Consider the following 20625-nt stretch of genomic DNA (forward strand, 5'->3'; position numbering starts at 1 on the left):
GATACAGCGAAAGGATGGCTGTCTCTGAACCGGAGGCAGGTCCTCCCCTCAAACACTGAATCTGCTGATGCCTTGATCTTGGACTTCCCAGTCTCCAGAACCATGAGAAATAAGTTTCTGTTCTTTAGAAGCTACCTAATTTATAGTATTCTGTTACTGTACAGCAGCCCAAATGTACTAAGACACCATAAGACACTGTGTGGGCCTTTACAGAAAAAAATGCTCCCTTCATTTGCAGCATCCTCCCTTCATTTGCAGCATCCTCCCTGTTAAGTCTGAATTGAAAAACAACGTTTAGACTTTAATCAAAAAGAAGCCATGAACATTAATACTTTTACTCATGACTCCATTTCTCTGGTATTTATTGCCTCATTCTGCTAGCCACCTTAAATTTTATATTTTTAACAATCATTATTTTTAGTAAGGACTGAGGTGACTGTTTTCATTTAAATAGTCATGAGTTCTATAAACAAAAAGTAGACAGGCATAGACATCCACATATGCGACTTCAGTAATTTTTAATCACTGGTTCTAATGTCACTGTAGTTGACGAATTTCTCTTAAAAAGAGACACTAACTTCTTTTTAAAAACTTGTGCACAAACTATCAATCAGAAGGTCCTGCAATGGTATCAGAAAATCACCAATTAAAAGAAGAATCTGTAGGCACTTGAATAATTAAGCTGTGATTAGAGATAGACATCTAATTTAGGCAGAATATGGTTGATATGGTTTGGCTGTGTCCCCACCCAAATCTCATCTTGAATTCTAGATCCCATAATCCCCACATGTCATGGGAGGGACTTGGTAAAAGGTAATTGAATCATGGGGGCAGTTAGGTTCATGCTGTTCTCAAGACAGTGAGTTCTCACCAGATCTGATGGTTTTGTAAGGGGCTTTTCTCCCACTCAGCTCATACTTCTCCTTGTTGCCGCTATATGAAGAAGGACATGTTTGCTTCCCCTTCCACCATGATTGCAAATTTCCTGAGGCCTCCCCAGCCATGCTGAACTGTGAGTCAATTAAACCTTTTTACTTTATAAATACCCAGTCCAACGTATGTCTTTATTAGCAGTGTGAGAACAGACTAATACAATGGTAAAGATAACACTTCTTTGATTGCTTATCTTGAGTCATTTAAACTGATCCTTAGTATACAAAAGTATTTTCCTCCTCTGTAAGAGCTAACTTCAATCATGTCTTTTCAGATCTAAAGTACATTACCAGGAAGTACAAAATAAACACAGCAAGAATTTCTAAGAATCTTTGTCATCTAAGAACAGGTGATAAAGAAGAATCTTCCTAATTCTAATAGCCTAATTATCAGCAGGACAATGAAGCCTTTCAACAAAGGACAGAAAAAACTGTTGAAAGAAAATGTGCAGCCAAGCACAGTGGACCACACCTGTAATCCCAGTGTTTCGGTAGGTCGAGTCAGGAGGATTGTGTGAGCCCAGGAGATCAAGACCAGCCTGGGCAACATAGTGAGACCCCACTTCTACAAAAAAAAATCTTTTAAAAAAAATTAGCCAGGTATGATGAAACATGCCTGTAGTCCTAGCTACTCAGGAGGCTGAGGCAGGAGGATGGCTTGAGTCCAAAAGTTTGAGGCTGCAGTGAGCTATCATTGCACTATTGCACTCTGGCCCGTATGACAGAGAGAGACCCCAACTCCAATTCCCACCAAAACACACACACACACACACACACACACACACACATTTAAAAAACAACCAGACATGGAGTTCAAATTCAAATGTAGAAATGAACTGAACCTCAGCTACTGAATGAAGTATAATAAGTCACAATTTTCCCCTTGATAAGTCATAATTATTTTATAACTTTTATATTTCATATATTTTTAGAAAAAAATTAAATTTGTTTTGTGACTGATAGTTCTTAATTACAACATATTAGGCTTAATCTAATCACACTCAGTACTCAACAAGTCAGCAAGCAATTAAATCTAACTAACATTTATCAAAGGCCTACTACAAAGCAAGGCCCTGGGCTGGTGTCTGTCATTAAGAAAAGCATCTGTCTACTGTGGAAACAGGCTAGCCACTCGTCCAATAGGGATAACACAAAATTATCATTATCAGCCACAGTGTGGTCTGTTAAACTAAAACTTTACTGGGAGGTTGGCAACAGCACACTATAGATAACAGCTTCGGCTTTGGTTTTTAACCCAGATCTTCTACAGTATTTATACACTGTGATTGCCTACAAAGCAATGAAGAGCTCATTCCTACTTTCCAGGAATGGTTTAACCCCAAGGCAAGCCACACTTTTTCATAAAATATCTATGAGCCAGTCCTCCCTCATGACCCTTTTCTTTTAAATCATCGTTCCTCAAGATTCTTGGAGGAATGGTGAAGGGGGAGGGGAATCTGGGAAGAAACAACAGCAAACTTTGCCCAGGGGGGTCTCCTAGACTCCTAAAGCAACAAAAGTTTTCTCTACCTTTGTTGAGAGAAATTAAAAACATTTTGAAAGCAGAATCTACTTCTTCCGGCATCACTACTTAACATATTTAATAAGACTATGGTGAATAACACATAAATGGGGAGGGGGGATGCCAAAAGACAGCAATAACTTGTTTCTGAGTTTATCCAGGTCAATGAAAAACACCTCCGTGTAAGAAATCTCCAGGCTTCAAAGCAATAACATCAAATCAGACAGACAATGAATTGCTGAAAAAGTAGGGTCACGAAAGCCCTAGAGGGAAAACGGATAGACATATATAAGGTGAAAAGCATGAAAATCAAAGTAAAATAACAAGCAAAGAAAGCCGCTAATGAAAAAGTGGTCAGCTAAAGCCTAGAGTTTGTTGAATGAGTTAACGAATGAATGGTCAAACAACTTACCACAGGCACTGACTCCTCCAAGTGAAGAGATAATTAAAATCACATAACTTATTAACCGCTATGGTAAAACATTCTCAGGGAGAAGATGACAACACAAGTGGCAACAGCAGAGATTCCCTTAAAAAAATCAGGGTCTTTATAAGAGCTTTACATTGAATGAGGTCTGGACCACACTCCCACTTACAGATAAGGAATCCAAGTGTGCACCCAGGATTACAGTGAAAGGATAAGACTCTGTACTTTGTAATTCTCCCCTTTCACTGAGAGGACTGGGGATTGCATTCTACAATAGCCCCCTTGATGGTGCCGGGAATAAATCTCAGCAGGGTATGCTAGGAGAAAGACAAGCTCATTTTCTCATTTGCCCAAAACTAACCTATAGTCTATTGTCACCAACTATGGAACCTTTCCTGATACTCTTATTTTTAAAGCTCCCTAGAAAGGCAGGGAACCTGATGCCGAAGCACAGATGTTGTCTGCAGGACTGAGTATATCCCACTTAGACTTAGGAAGCAGACAGCATATCAAGGAGAGGTGAAAGAAAGATAAATCAAGGCACTGCTAACAGCCTTTCATTACAATTTGGCAGCCAACCTGCTCAAGCATTTTCACATGGGTAAGTTGATCATGTGAAAAAAATCCACGGCATAAGAACATAATTTAGGACTTCAGAGCAAACATTTTGATAGTTCTCATAAGTCATTTAAATAAAAGCTTCATGAACAAACCACAAAGCACGTGACTAAAACCCCAATTAATAGTAAAAAGCAATACACACTGACAGATTTCTGTGGCAAACTTTTGCTGAGACCAAATGAGTTAAATGCAACTTTGCCCCTCAAGCAGACATACTTTTGCCTTATCCTACCTTTTCTCAGCCAAGATTTCCCCAGCTCCCTAATTCAAACTCACCAGGCCCAGTGAGCATTATATGACCATCTGGTCGACAACATATCACACACTCGTAGGGCATGGTTCTAATCACATCACAGTTTAAACCAGCACCATAGATCTCAGCAAGGTGCTCCTAAATGGAAGAATTTTATATTTTGCCTTTCAAATTGTTTTTATTGGAAGCATATTTGTGAGAACACTAAGACGTAAAAGGCCTCTGAGCCTGAGCTCATTTTCCCATCCCCAGCCTCCCTCCCTACAAACTGTCTTCTATGAATGGGATTCTATTTCATCTTTACTCTCTGTAAGAGAAGGTACCTGCCAACTGATGTCAAGAACAAATCACTTCATCTCCAGTTTCAATGCTGCTGCATTCTTGGGCACTTGTGTGCTTTTAGCACCAAAAAGAGTTGCTTCATTCTTCAAGGGTCACTGTTAACTCTTTTAACAAATAGGCATTAACAGAATACAGGAGCAATCCCACACTTTGTGGGGCAGGTGTCTCCTTGGAGCCTCTGGATTAAAATTCTCATTGCTAAAGTCACCAAGGAGTTAGACAAAGATAGGGAGCATGGCCTCGGAGTTTCCTGCTAAAAAAGAATTCTTCCTCTAATACATTTATGGATATTAGCTACACTAACATGGGTTAGTTTACTAGGTTAGTTGATAACTGTGTTAGGATGAGGAGACAAAATGTCACTGAAGAAACAAGAAACCAAATCTAGAGTGTAGCTATTTTTTCTTACTTTAATGAAGCAGCAGAGAGTTTGAAAAAGAGATTTTAGAAAGGTGTGCAGGCTCTGGACCAGGGAAGGCCAATCTTAGTTGAAAATATAATGGCCCCCACCAGAAGCCCTTGCATTCCAAAATTCAGATACAAGCTTCCTAACTCCCAAGATACCCCAGGATGAAAGAGCACTCAAGGGACCCAGGCAGGCTGCCTCCACTGAACCGAGGAGAAGCTAGTCCACCTTTCAGCAGGATGTTTGAAGGATGCTCTTTCACTCAGGAAGCCTGAGGGAAGGCTTTGCTTCTGTCCTGGGAAACTAGTCACTGATCAAGAGGACTCTCCTGCCCTCTCACTAACGTCAGCCATCAAATGGACCATACCTCCCCACCAGCTGAGTTCTACCCACAGTCCTTCCATGGCCTGGCCCCTATCCTGGCCAGCAGTACTGATGTCTACACCTCAATGCCCAAGCCCTACCTCAACATCCCAAACTTCTGCTGAACCACAGGGGCTGGTAATGCAGACTCTAGAGTGAGGACAAGTCATGATAAAAATGCAGGAAAATGTGTAAGTACAACCTTAAGTAATAAAGAGAAAATGGACTTTGGAGTCAGCCAATCCTTGGTTCCAACCTGAGTACTGCCACTATCACAAAACTTTCAGCAAATTATTTTACTCCTCAGAATCAGTTTCCTCACCTGGAAAATAAAGATAAAATGCCTACTTTGCAGAGCTGCTATGAAAATTTAAAAAGATTAATACACACAAAGTAAGCATTCAGAAAAACAGAAATCAATACCCTATTTTGTTATTATATGAAAGGGTAATTCCAAATGCATGTGAGCCAAGAGTGAGATTTTTTAGACATAGTTCCTACAGTTCAACTCTAGAAATGTAAGGGATGAGATCTGTATAACATATGGTAGCTACCCAGATGTAGAAAAATATGCACACACAGTTTTACAAATTCCTAGTTTATGATGTCAAAATTCTCTAAATAAAACAGATGCTAATGATCAAACTGATGATGACTTCTGCTCATTTCTCCACCATAGATAACACCCTTAAAGATTAAATAAATTCCTTAACTTATTTTCTGTAAGTTTGGGGGTGGCTAGGATTTCCTCAATGGCTTTCTTTGGTTTCCAAGGTTAACTGTTGTGGTAATTTTCAAAGAGCACCAAGTTTGCTATAACCATTCTGGATATATAACAGTAAGACATTATTATAATTATACCATTATTAATAGCAGCTATCTTTTATGAAATATTTTTTGTTTTTTTGTTTTGAGACAGTGTCTCATTATGTTGCCCAGGCTGGTCTTGAACTCCTGTGCTCAAGCAATCATCCCACCTCAGCCTCTCTAGAAGCTAGGACTATAGGCATGCACCACCATGCCAGGTTACTCTTATGGAACATTTTAAGCTTGCAACATGCTGCATGAAGACAATTATCATTACAATAAACAATCAAACTCCAAAAAAGAAAACTAAATTTATCTTATAAAAGGAAATCACAAAACCCAAAGTTAGAGCCTAATACACTACTGTCGCCTAAACTACAAAAAAAAAGGATTAACCTAAGTGTCTCCACCTACAAAGTTTCCACTAGATTCCCAGAGCCCTCTTGCTTTATCCTCCTTCCAGGGTTTCCAAGGGAGGTAAATTTAACATCAGCATCTCTCCCGGAAATTAAAACTATTATTACCTCTCTCTCTGCTGTATTTATTGGTCTCTCCCTCACCACACTCCTATTTTGTTAAGCCAGTAACTTAGTCGTTTATTATCAAGTATTTTATGTACTGAACATAATTGTATGAGCTCTGCATTTGTAGCACAGGTTTGTTTACACCGACATCACTACAAACACGTGGGTAATGCACTGCACTATGATATTAAGGCAGCTATAATGTCACTGGATGACAGGAATTCTCAGCTCTATTATCATCTTGTGGGACCACTGTTGTCCGTTTTTGACAGAAACGTTATGTGGTTCATGACTGTATTATTTATTGAATGTTATGGACACACTTCTATTTTTTCCCCAGCTTTATTGAGGTATGACTGACAAAAATTATATATATTAAACGTATATGTGATTTTTTGATACAAGTTTATACTGTGAAATGATTACCACAATCAAGCTAATTAACATTATCACCTCACATCGTTTCCTTTCTTGGCGTTGGTGTGTATGGTGAGACCACTTGAGACCTACTCTCGTGGCAAAGTTCAAGTCTATAACCCATTAAGAGCCCTAATAATGCAGTTAAAAGTTGAAGCCGAAAGTGACTCTTTAGCCTCTATTAGCATCAGGAGCTCTGTGGAGGCAAGTGGACCCTCTCTCAGCCCTTCTTAAGTTCTGCTTTTCTCATCAGGAAGCACTGAAGAATCCAGGCTCTCTCACATCGGAACACCCAGAGGAAACAAAGACACATGTGCTTTCCTTAATGACACCTCTCCTTTGACCCAATGAAGAGAAACCTACTACAGAAGCAAATGTAATTGGCTGGCACAAAAACTTCCGCACAAAAATGGAGCACAATCTACGAGTGAGTTGCTTCTTTGCGTACCATTATTGTGTGTTTCTATTAAGTATGTAACTTTCAAAAGTATATTTACCTCCTATTAAGTGCTTCAAAAAGTGAAACAAAATGGTTAAAACTGGTATATAAAGATTCTAGGCCAGGCACAGTGGCTCACTCCTGTAATCCCAGCACTTTGGGAGGCTGAGGCGGGCAAATCACTTGAACCCAGAAGTTCAAGACCAGCCTGGCCAACATGGTGAAACCCCATATCTACGAAAAATACAAAAATTAGCTAGGTGTGATGGTGCCTGCTTGTAGTTCCAGCCTCCTCAGGAGGCTGAGGTGGGCGGATCTATCAAGCCTGGCTGCAGTGAGCCGTGACTGTGCCACTGCACTCCAGCCTGGGCTGAAGGAGATCCTATCTCAAAAAGAGAAAAAAAAGAAAAAAAAAAAAAAGTTCTGCTTTGCTGTTTGCTATGCTGACTAATCAAGAGTTATCGAGTTTCTTAAAGCAGTACATTTAAAGCATTACTGCCTTTTAATTTCCTTTTAAAAACTGCCACAGCAACTGTGTTGAGTATAGCAGCCAGGAAGTTCACAGGAACAATTCTCTATTTCCCTGTGAGATGCATTTTTAAAAGTAAAACAAACCGTCATTTCAGAATCCAGAATAAAGACTATGACTCTCATGACCCCACACAGAGTGGAAACCCTAACGACAGGAATATTAAACCACTTTCCATTCTGCTCTTTTTGCTGAAAAGAAGAACTTCAAATATGATCTCTGCTGTGAACAAAGATACTCAAACAAGAAGCTCCTCTCGTTGTCTCCCCAACAGTGAGCATCCCTGGAGATCTGGCTTTCCCTTCTGGAAGAGGGCACAGGCAAGGATATTTATGAGCTCGTATATCACAAACTCCTCTGCTCAGGGAAACCCTGGACACCAAGCTGAAATATATAAAATACGCCATGGCAGAAATTTTCCAAAGTCTTTTGCTCTAATAATTTCGACCTCACAGGCTATCCATCTTTTGTCAACTAAAACCTTAGATAATATCAGTCTCACGTGCTTACATAAATCCCAAAGCAATACAGAAAATTAGTCAGGTGTTACCAAACTCTGATGACAAATATGTTGTGATCAATAACCTTTCATGAAATTTGGTCAGCTTAGCAACTCTTGGTTTCAAAACAAGGCTTCTTTTACATCATTTGAAACAAAGAGAAGAAAAGGAAACTCTACTCATTACGAACCTAGCAAAAGCCATTCCTAGGCATTATATACATTTCCGTACTTAGTCATACTAAGTTCCCATTTTGCTTATGGGAAAATTAAGGCTCAGTTTAAGTAACCTGCCATAAACTGAAAAGCCATAAGCTGATACAGACAGTCTCATCTCACTGTCCACCCTGCATGCTCTTAAACTGGAATGGTCTTACAGACGCTAGCTATAATGCAGCCCTAGCCCAACAGGCACTGTATAAAACAAACTCCACAGACACCTGCAAACCGACTATACTGGGTGTATAGAGCAGGAAAATAAGAGTTTTCTCGACTGATTCAAATGTTAGATTACATATGTTAGCTATGAGCTCAGCCTAGAAGGGTGGGTACAGTGAGTAATCCTTTAAGAGACAGCCAAAGCCAAGGAGGAAGGGCATTCTAGCTAAAGGGGAAAACCTGAGCCAAGGTGCAGAGCTGGGAGAATCCGGGGTGTATGGGGAACAACAAGCAACTCCTTCACTTCACTCTGGCGTCTCAATGCCAGAATTGTGAAACATTTTAAGGACACAAGCATGACAAACACTTGCAAGAAGTGAGTACACACAATTAGGAAGGTGTGGATGCAGCGCTGCTGTCTTAATAAAGATCAGAAAGAGATAAATCATTTGAAGGTGTTTTCACTTTTTACAAAATATTTCAGTCACTACATCACCACAAGCAAAAAGCCTTCCAAGGCTCACCAAGGTTAACAATAGGCTGCCTTTGGTTCAAACACATTTGTAAAAAATGTTTCATTCAATCAGTACAGTATTTATTGAATGCTTTCTATGTGCCAGGCACCATGCTAGATGCAAGAGATACAAAGATGAACTAACCTTATTCTTGGCTGCTCAAAGCCAGGAGGAGATGGCCACAAAAATTAAAATGTGATGAATGCTATAAAAATAGCAGTAGAGAATGACTAGTATCAATTAACCAGACAGATCCATGTTGAAAGAGTAGCAGCAGAAACTACATTCACTATTCCGTCCACATCTAGGCCTATCTTTGATGTAACTGAATCTATTTCTAGTTTATATGTTTGAAGGCACCTTAATAAATTCTCACCCACCTCTCCATTTCTATAGCTTTCTATAGCTTTCACTACTATTTTCTATGACTACAGAAAGTAGACTGCAGAAAATAGTCATAGAAAATAGTAGTGGAATTTAACTTAAAATTTTGAAGTCAGAACACATTATAATCTCCCAAGCATTTAAGACTTCAGTTTCTAATAAGTGTTCTTAGTATTGTGTTTGTCATACATAATAAAGCTATTGACATGGCACCCACCCAACCTGGGAACAGGGTATTCTTTCATAAACTGATGCAAACCATTCCCTTCTTCATGCTGAGCAGCTTGTTAAAGCATTTGGGTTTTAAAATTAGGGGAAAATGATATATATAACACTCTTAAAAACATTAGGTACTTGCAAATTTAAGAGCAAATTAAAGCAAAATTGAAGGATGAAGAAATAATGGAATAGTAATCACATTCGACATAACACTTTGCTTAGTTAAGCACTGGCCTATATCAAGACAGCCCAGATCTCTGAGACCAGTTAAAAGCAATAATACAATTTGAAAATAAATTTTCTTCACCACAAACCACTGTAGTTTTAAAGGAAGTTACTGCAAGAAGACTATCCAGCAGTCATATCAGAGATCACTAATGAAGTAGAAGTACTCATGATGAGGTGGCCAATAATCCAACACAGAGCAGTAACTTTGCATCCCCAGCTTCCACATCCCAGCACCTGTCCTAAAGCAGGAAAGTGACTTCTGACTTAAATGGCACCTGCCTAGTACACAGACACACTGCATGCACCTTAAAGTATCATTATTGGTCTCTAAACAAATCTCCCTTCCTCATCAGCAGGGCTCAGCCTCTCTGCTGATCTCAAAGTTTTCAAAGAATATTAGAAAATACACAGTACAGTCATCAGAAAGATACCTGGCATTCACCCCCTTCCTCTGCCCCGGCTTCTTCTTCTTCTTCTTTTTTTCTTCTTCTTTTTTTTTTTTTTTTTTGGTAGCTGGTCTATTCAGTCCTTCTCCAGTCATCCCTCTCAATATCTGGAGTAGGTTCTCCTGCTTAACTGCTTCAAGGCACACCTCTTCTCACTCTTGAAAAATCCCACCAGAAAACTCACGCCATGAAGAATCTCATTCACAGCCCACACCTTCATCTATCTCATTAAAAAGGAGGCTAATAATTTAGATGTTTGTGTAACAATGAACTGTCTACACAGCATTTCACACTTAACCTTCTATCAAACCCACCAACAAAGCAATAAGGCAGACAGGTCATGGACCACTTCACATGAGCCCTCCAGAGCCAAAACCACATTGTGATCATTTTTTGTATCCTAAGCAAATCGCGCAGACAAGGCTTAATAAGTAAGAAAGCAAGAAGGGGATTTGGAAGAGAATAAACATTAGTTCTTCCGATTGCTAACTCAATGCTCTGAAAACAAAATACAGAGGAAAAACAGAAAAGTAAGTTAAACATGAAATCAAGTACCTATTACAAATACGTAGTCATTTGTACCCAGATGAAGCCAGCCAAACAGATTTATTTAAGTCTACATTGAGATCTAAAGATATAGTACTTCCAGAGCTAAGAAAACCACTGGTATTCTGAAAATAAAGTATAAATGCTGTTAACTGATATTCCCATAAAGAGAAAAAGATATTAAAGTGTTAAACATTACTTAGAGCAAACTCAATTCAACATATTCTTTCTAAATGGTCCTACTTAAAAAGATACTTGCACATAAACTTCCACCTCAAAGCAAGGCAATCGCTATGACTTGGTAGAGGTCTGGAGCGCTGGTAAGATTGTTGGCAGGGTAAATACAGGCTGAATTTATCTTTTAACTTTTTTTTTTTTTTGAGACAGGGTCTCGCTCTGTCACCCAGGCTGGAGTGCAGTGGTACAATCTCGGCTCACTGCAATCTCCACCTCCCGGGTTCAAGCGATCCTACCACCTCAGCCTCCCTAGTAGCTGGGACTACAGGCATGCGCCACCATGCCTGGCCAATTTTTGTGTTTTTAGTAGAGGCAGAGTTTCACCATGCTGGTCTTGAACTTCTAGGTTCAAGAGATTTGCCTGCCTCAGCCTCCCAAAGTGCTGGGATTACAGGCGTAAGCCACCGTACCCAGCCCATCTTTTAAGTTCAAAACTTTAAGACCACTTGAGAAACAAGGGTCTCAGTGGGTCATTACTGCAAGTATGAATTCTTTTAGCAATCCCAAGTAATAGGATGCCAGGCCGGGCGTGGTGGCTCAAGCCTGTAATCCCAGCACTTTGGGAGGCTGAGACGGGCGGATCACGAGGTCAGGAGATCGCGACCATCCTGGCTAATACGGTGAAACCCCGTCTCTACTAAAAAATACAAAAAACTAGCCGGGCGAGGTGGCGGGCGCCCGTAGTCCTAGCTACTCGGGAGGCTGAGGCAGGAGAATGGCATGAACCCAAGAGCAGGAGCTTGCAGGGAGCTGAGATCCGGCCACTGCACTCCAGCCTGGGTGACAGAGCAAGACTCCGTCTCAAAGGAAAAAAAAAAAAAAAAGTAATAGGATGCCAGAGTTCTAGCCACAGATAGATTCATACAAATGCAAGAATAAGCTTCTATTGAAACTCCCACTTTATTAGAGTCTTATTCCATAGAGCAGTACTGTACAATGGAACTGTCTGTGATGACATACATGTTCTATCCTACATACTGTCCAATGCAGTAGCTACTAGCCACATGTAGCTCTTCTGTACCTGTAATGTGGCAACAGCAACTGAGAAACTGATTTTTTTTATTTACATTTAATTTACATTTAAATAGCTACATGTGACTGGTTGCTACCATATTGAACAGAAAACTACAGAAGATTAAAAATAAATGCATTAACTTTCAACAAGAACTCTTTAAAAGAGGATAAACTAACTCCTACCTGTCTAAAAATAAGATGAGATGCTTATCTGAGAACGTTGATACTAAAAAACCTTCTGGCCGGGCGCGGTGGCTCAAGCCTGTAATCCCAGCACTTTGGGAGGCCGAGACGGGCGGATCACAAGGTCAGGAGATCGAGACCATCCTGGCTAACATGGTGAAACCCCGTCTCTATTAAAAAAATACAAAAAAAAAAAAAAAAAAACTAGCCGGGCGAGGTGGCGGGCGCCTGTAGTCCCAGCTACTCCGGAGGCTGAGGCAGGAGAATGGCGTGAACCCGGGAGGCGGAGATTGCAGTGAGCTGAGATCCGGCCACTGCACTCCAGCTTGGGCGACAGAGCGAGACTCCGTCTCAAAAAAAAAAGAGAAAAAAAACCTTCAAGATCTAGTGAAGGAAAGGGAAGTCTTGTCCAAAATCAAATAAATACCAACAGTTACAAGGGAGGCTTGCCCTCCATCCCAGTCTCTCTCCAAGATGGCAGTTTGCCTAGAAGTTCAGCAATCAACCAGATGAAAAAGGAAATGAATAATCACAAACAATCTACAGTATGTCAGCCACTGTGACAGGTTCTTTACAATTGCTGTGCTATTTCATCCCTGCCACAATTCTGCCAAGTGGCCATCACTCTTCCTATTCAGTAACTTGAGAGAGGTTGGCACAACCAGGATTCCATCCCAGATCTATGCGACTCCACAGGGCAGGTTGTTTCCACACAACCATACTGCCTTCTTCCAGGTGAACCCTTCACAGGGTCTCTATCAGTCCTCTGATCCTCAGAGTTTTGTTGTTTGCTTTATCACATGCCCTCAAAGTTTCCAAGATCTGATTACCTCCACTGAGAATGCTGGAAACTAAGTGGTGTCCTAACCAAGCACAAGATAACCCTTAATTCCCAAGAAAGCAATGACAAGGTGGGCTTCTCCAGCTTTTTCTTATAGATCTTACTACCTTCAACCCTAAAAAGCAGGGTTGCCTCTGAGAATAAAGAAGAGCCAAAGGAAAAGCTTAGCACAGCCAACATTTACTAATTAATCCTCACCACTGGTGCCTGGAGGAGGTCACAATTTTCAGTAGTAACATCACCCTTTCCCTAAAGACAAGGCAGCTGGCAAGTTGATTGCTTAAGGTCATACTGCACAGCTGTGCTTCAACTCTCACATTCCTGAGACATCCCTGGCTCAAGGCTCCTTCCTCAGCCCCAAAGAGTCCATCCAACTGCTTGTAGAAATCTCCAGGGAGGATATTTCTGACTTCAGAGGAATCCTCCTCTCCTCCAAGAGGTACATGCAGTGTTCGAAGGATCTCAGCTAGCAACAAAGTAAGAGTAGCTCCTAAGAAAACATATGTCCACACAAAAACATGTACAAGAATGCTCACAGCAGCATTATTCATAACAGCCAGAAAGTAAGAACAATTTAAATGTCCACCAACTGATGAATAGAAAAATAAAATGCTGTATATTCCACAAAATTTACTAAAAATCAATTATAGTGGCTGGACACAGTGGCTCATGCCTGTAATCCCAGCACTTTGGAAGGTCAAGAGGGGTTGGATCACTCGAGACTAGGAGTTCAAGACCGGCCTGGCCAACATGGTGACACCCCGTCTCTACCAACAATACAAACCTTAGCCGGATGTGGTGGTACACACCTGTAATCCCAGCTACTTGGGAGGATGAGGCATGAGAATCGCTTGAACCTGGGAAGCGGAGTTTGGGATGAGCAGAGATCACGTCACTGCACTACAGCCTGGAGGACTAAGCAAGACTAAGCAAGACTGTCTCAAAAAAAATTTTTTAAATAATATATACACACACACACACACACACACACACATAGAGAGAGAGAGCTTAAATGGCTAAATGTTATAGTACTTGAAATGTCAATAAAGTCACATTTTTAAAAAATAAGAAAACTCCTAGATAATCATAACAAAGCAATGGCAGGAGCATACAACTGTCCATTTGTATTCCAAATGAGAAAGCCAACTGATGATGTTTTCAAGGAGTCTTCCCTAAATTCAGCTGCAGATTTCACTGTCTTTCATCATAACCTTAAAACACAAAAGCCAAGATCTCCAACTTATAGAAATTTTAGATGATCTACACAGAGTAGAATACTATATGTATAGATGAGGTATCAGAAAAGACCTTTTAGTAAGTCTTGTCATCTGAATTAAACTTAACATTGCTGCCATTTTTTCATTCTAAATATGAATGAATTAGACCAGATCAAAATCAAGGAGTACTTGTTCTATGCCAACTCCTATTTTAAGCACATACAATCTTACATTAACTTAATCCTCATAACCTGCCAGGCATGAGCATTCAAGGTTAGCAGGGCCCTACTCCAGGCCTCCACCACGCCTTTAGAGGCTGAAGAGCTACCGCTGGTAGAGAAGCTGCTCAGCAGGGAATGGTGGACAGGGCTTGAACGGTCTGGCCCCCAACACCTGTTCAGTGCTCCAGAGAAAGGATACTGCTTCTGTAACTGCAAACTCTTACGGTTTCAATGCTCTTCCTCCAAGAAAAGGTAGTAGTATTCTTAGGCACTAAAATTTAACTCAGTCCTCTAAGGCTTTAACTCACTGGATAAACAATAAATGTAAAAAATTAAAATACATGTATGTGAAATATACATGTATGTGAAAAACTGTAGTAACAACATCTCACCAACAGGAAACTATAGTTCCAGTTCAATGGCACCAGTGAAAAGCAGTGACCACCTCAGTCTAAATGCATCAGGACACCCTAGCAGGGAGCAGGGACAAAATATATACCACCAACTCACACCTCTCTGATTTCCACTGGCTGAGCCCACCTGAAAGTGAGACTTAGGGACCCTCTCACATGGTCTGTAAGGGTGAGCAGGATGGAGAGTGGTACTAGGGCTAAAGGGAAAATCATCTTCATGTGGGATCACAGGCCCATTAGGCGATGATCTAGCAGCCAATTGGCCTTATCTAAATGTATATTCAAATGGAAAGTAGGTTTCAGCAAATGGTGGTGACAGGGTTCCACAGAAAATCATTTGTAAAGCAGGTTCTCACAGTACCTCCCAACTGGTCTATGTCTCTAGTTTTTCAGGTTTAATGCAGAATTTTTTTAAGCCATTAAAATTAAGAGTTTTCCATTATCTGCCTCATTTTCATTTGATGTATACCTCAAACATCCCGACTGAAAAAACCCACTGGTACAATGTCGCCTTCCAAACACATATTTACAACTGACACAAGACTAGCAGTCACTTGGCTGGAGTTGTCAAGTTATTATCTGATCAAGAAAATCCACGTGCTAAAGGCCATAATTAATGACATTCTTCTACACATGTGTAACAAAAATATTACCCAACCTTAATAACCATGACCCTCCCCCACAGGCCAAGCAGGATAGTTCATCTCCCTGTCAGCACTTGAGAAAAGAACACTCCCACCCCAGAGCGGTTATTCCTCCACGCTAGTCTTTGGAAGTTAGGGTGAAGGATTCCCCTTTGCAGCCTCTCTTTTAATGCTACACCTGTTATTAAGCCTCTTTATTCATTTGAGAACATTCATTTAATGCTATTACATACATAACTGAGATGTTTGCTACCCTTAATAGCAGTCTGAAGGCGAAAAGTACCTAGAAGCAAAGCCTCTATATGCCTAGAATTACATAGATCAACCATAGTTTCAAATATTCTTTTCCTCTGCCCACATAACCAATCACAACATACAGGAAAATCTACTATTTTGTATGCAAACAACACCTCTTGGCCTCTTCTCAAAGCCAAAAACCCTTTGACCATTAATGTGTTCTCATTTCTAGTACAAAAAAAAAAAAAGTAATAAATTATGCTTCATGAATCGAGTTGAACTCTTATATCCCAGATTTCTGAGAGTTTAAAAAAAAAATACAGTCAGCCTTCTGTATCCATGGGTTCCACATCGTGGATTCAACAAAGCAGGGATAGAAAATATTCAGGAAAAAAAAAAATTCCACAAGGTTCCAGAAACCAAAACTTGAATTTGCCACATGCCAAGTACTACGTTGAATCCACAAGAATGAAGTGACGTGTAGACATTGCGTTAGGAATTATAGGTAATCTATAGGTGATTTAAAGTATAAGGGTGGATGTGCATGGGTTAGATGCAAACACTATGCCATTTTATATCAGAGACTTGAACACTCATGGATTTTGGTATCCAAAGGAGGTCCTGAGACCAATCCCCCAGAACCCAAGGGATGACTATAATCTCTATCCAGGGATTTCCTTCAAAATCTCATTGAACTAAAATGCTTCAGAAACACCAAACCCAAATCTACCCTTTTATCTACATTCTAGCACAAACTAAAACTCTCTCCAACTGTTCCTGCAGAAAATCTCCCAGTAACTAAACCAATCATCAGAGACCACCAGACTTCACCCATACCATTAAATGCCCAAAAAACTTATTTTAAAAAACTGATTCTTAAAATCTCAAGTTAAAGAATTAGCCTTGAATAGTCTCATATTTCATATCATTTATAAGAACAGTAACCAATTTTTAGCAAAAGTTTAGACACAGAAGGGACAATCAAGATAACTTTGTTTAAACCCTCAATGTTATGGATCAGTAAACTGGTACAGGGAGAGACGAAACGATTAGTTTCAAGTTACACAACCTATTAGTGTTAAGGCTGGAACTAGAACCCTGATCTCTGACATGGGTCCAGGGCTGTTTGATTTCACCATGTTCCCTTATATGCCCCACCTAACCCAAAGACACTCACAATAAGAACAGAGCACACATCCTCCAATTCCCAGATACCTCTCCTTAGGGTCAGAATACTTTTTCTATTCCAAATCAGTATGTGCCTCTCAGATTTTATCAGCCAACCAAAGCAGAGAGCTAAAATAGTCTTCAGTGAAACCAGAGGAAGCTGCTCTGTCTCAGATTACTGTAACACAGGCTGTAATTAATAGCAATCCATTGAGAGGAACAGCCCTTGCTTTTAATTGGTATTAAACAGCCAATGTTCAGGCCGCCCAAAGGAAACTGCAGAGAAGTTCTCAGAAGTGCAGGGTCAGCCACACAGACCCTGCCAAGGTTAAAGCACAAAGGGGGAGTTCAAGGCCCTTTGTGAGCACAATGCAGTGAAAACCCTCCACTAACACACAGAGAGCATCCCAAGAATAAATGGGTGAGATGAAGACACATCACCACAGGATCTTTTTAACAAACTTTATCCCAAAGAACCCTATGTCAAACTCTAAAAATAAATCAATTCCTCCCATGAACCATATAAAGAATGCACCCACAGTGCATGCTATGCAATTTATGTAGATATCTGAAGGCAGGCAACTAATCAAATTTCCAAAAGAACCTTCCATATAATCAACACATTATGAAACACAAATCTGACACAAATGCTAAACTGGACTCCCCTTAGATGGACCTCTAACTATAGTTTACCTACCTACAGAGTACTCTTGGTGCTCAACAAAGGTAACAGGCTAATAATGCATGCCAAATAGTACTTGTATGTGTATCGATTAAAATACCTTCATTAGCAACAGAAAAATCCTTACCGTGAGGTGTATGATTTCTCCCCACCAAATTGAGGACTCTTATCTTCCATATACTACACCCAACATGTGAGCTTAAAGAAGCTGTAGTGCCGCCTGGCGCCATTTATTTTCTGTTGCTCATAATAAGATACCTGAAACTGGGTAATTTATAAAGAAAGGGAATTTATTTCTTGTAGTTATGGAGGCTGGGAAGTTCAAGGTAGAGGGCCCACATCTGGTGAGGGCTTTCTTGCTGGTGGGGACTTTCTAGAGTCCTGAGGTGGTGCAGGCCATTGCATGGTGAAGGGGTTAAGTCTGCTAGCTCATATCTCTCTTCCTCTTCTTAGAAAACCACCAGTCCCACTCCCATGATAACCCATTAATCCATGAATGGATCAATTCATTCATGAAGGCAAAGCCCTCAGGACCCCACTTATCAATACCACCACATTAGGGATTAAGGCATTACATTTCTTCTTCTTTTTTTTTTTTTTTTTTTTTTTTGAGACAGAGTCTCACTCTATTGCCCAGGCTGGAGTGCAGTGGCACAATCTCGGTTCACCGCAACCTCCGCCTCCCAGGTTCAAGCAATTCTTCTTCCTCAGCTTCCCAGGTAGCTGGGACTACAGGCGTATGGCACCATATCCAGCTAATTTTTGTATTTTTAGTAGAGACAGGGATTCACCATGTTGGCCAGGATGGTATCAATCTCCTGACCTCGTGATCCGCCCACCTCAGCCTCCCAAAGTACTGGGATTACAGGCGTGAGCCACCGCGCCCAGCAAGGATTACATTTCGACATGAGTTTTAGAAGGGACAAATATTCAAACCATAGCACTGACAATATTAGAGAAAGCAACTGAGATAAAAAGACAATCAAGTGTCCTTTGTGGTACAACCAGCCTCCAGTGATCCTAGCCAATTGATATTCATGCCCTTGCCTAGTCCCCCCATGATAAATAGGGCTGACTTGTGTTACCAGCAGAATATTGGAAAGTGACTGTATAGAACTTCCTAAGCTAGGGAATAAAAACCACTGCAGTTTCCATCTTGCTGTCTCAGATTGCTCCCAGGTACCATGTTGTGTTAACATGCAAACAGTCTATAGAAATACCTTTATGGAGTGGCACTTAGGCTTCACATCATTAGGCAACAGCAACTTACCAACTATATCAGCGAGACACCTCTGAAGTAAATCCCTATGCCCCGGGTCAAGCCATCATATGATTGTGACCTCATGAGAGGCCCTAAAGCAGAACCACCCAAATTCCTGACCCATAGACACTGGGAGATAACAAATATTTACCACAGCTTTAAGCCTCTAAGCTTTGCAGTAGTTTTTTATTGTTTACACAATAGATAACTATTATAATATACCTTTCCTGATGAACTCAATCCTCAGGAAATAGAAGTGTGGCATTTCCTGTTTGGGGATGTTTCTTTACTTTGTCCTTCACAAAGGTTCAAGTAACAGGACTCACCTTGATCAACTCTTCTCTGCAAATAATGCATCATTCCTAAGGGACCAACACAGGTCCTATTACTAATGAAATACCACCTTGTTTATAGTATCAATAGATACTGGAAGTCATTTCTGAAAATCTACTTCCAATCAACTCAATCAATGTAGTCTACCTAATGCTAATAAAAGCTCATATTATTTGAAGAGATGCATGGACTGAATTTTTGTGTCCCACTGCCAAATTCAGTTGTTGAAACCCTAGCCCCCAACTTGATGGTATTAAAAGGTGGGGCCTTTGGGAGGAAACAGGTCATGAGAGCAGAGTCTTCATGAATGGGATTAGTGCCCTTACAAAAAGAGACCCCGGGGAGCTTCCTAGTTCTCTTTCTGCCATGTGAGGATACAAGAAGTCAGCAGCACACAACCCAGAAGTCACTCACCAGAGCCCAACCACACTGGGTGGCACCCTGATCATACAACCTCCAGAACTTACAACCTCCAGAACCGTGAGAAATCAAAGTCTGTTGTTTAAGCCATTTCATCTACGCTCATTTGTTATACCAGCCTGAACTAAGACAAAAGGTGTGAAGCCATAACTAGGTATTCACAAATTATCTTTAGTCATCAGAATTTCTTCTTGTTAAAATAAGTCAAATCCCTGTACTTTTAGTGCCTCTCCATCCACCCTTCTTCCCTATAGGCTTCATACCCTATTCCCCACACATAATACACAGCGAAGCACAAATCAACACAACTCTAAAAGCAAAAAGACCCAAGGAAACGCATGTAAATAATGAAACAATACTTCATTATGCTATAAATGCCCTCCCCATGTTAAAAAGAAAGAAGAAAAGTCAATGGCTATTTTCTGGGAAACACAGCAGCAGTAAGAACAACCCTGAGGTTCAAATTTCCACAGCCTTGCATTCTTTCACACTAACTCAGACCCTACGGTCCTGTCTAGGGAAAGAGAGAAATGCTTTACTGTTAACTACGTACATGTCCAGCCACGGAGGCTAAGTTGCATGTGTCAGTGGCCTAGACAATTGGCACGCAGTGAGTGCACCAATAAACCTCTATCCTCTTCATTCAGCCAACAGTCTTACCAGACCCGCACATTTTGAGGATTAGCAGGGATATAGGCAAACTCAATAAAATGAAATATCAAAGGCAGGGCATCAGGCAAGTACATTACTGTTTAATGAAAGCCATATTTAAGGTCAATAGACTGTAATTTAACTGGATAGCAACCACTTGCCCAAGTTTTATTTGCCAATCAGCCACGTGACTAATCTGGATTTAAGATAAAGAAACCTTTCGGGTTCATGAAATTACAACCCAGCAAGGTAATGCTGACCCTACAAACCTTGTGTCAATGTTGTGATAGGAAGCAATCAGTGAATT

General features: G+C 40.5%; 1 protein-coding gene across 9 annotated transcripts in view; it reads right to left on the reverse strand.

Moving 5' to 3' along the window:
• The window catches only part of FMNL2 (formin like 2), a 318596-nt gene that overhangs the window by 264296 nt on the left and 33675 nt on the right, over positions 1 to 20625 (reverse strand). The gene's annotated exons all lie outside the window — the stretch shown is intronic.

Source organism: Trachypithecus francoisi, unplaced genomic scaffold, assembly GCF_009764315.1.
Source record: "Trachypithecus francoisi isolate TF-2019V2 unplaced genomic scaffold, Tfra_2.0 Lachesis_group13, whole genome shotgun sequence".
Taxonomy (NCBI): Eukaryota; Metazoa; Chordata; class Mammalia; order Primates; family Cercopithecidae; genus Trachypithecus; species Trachypithecus francoisi.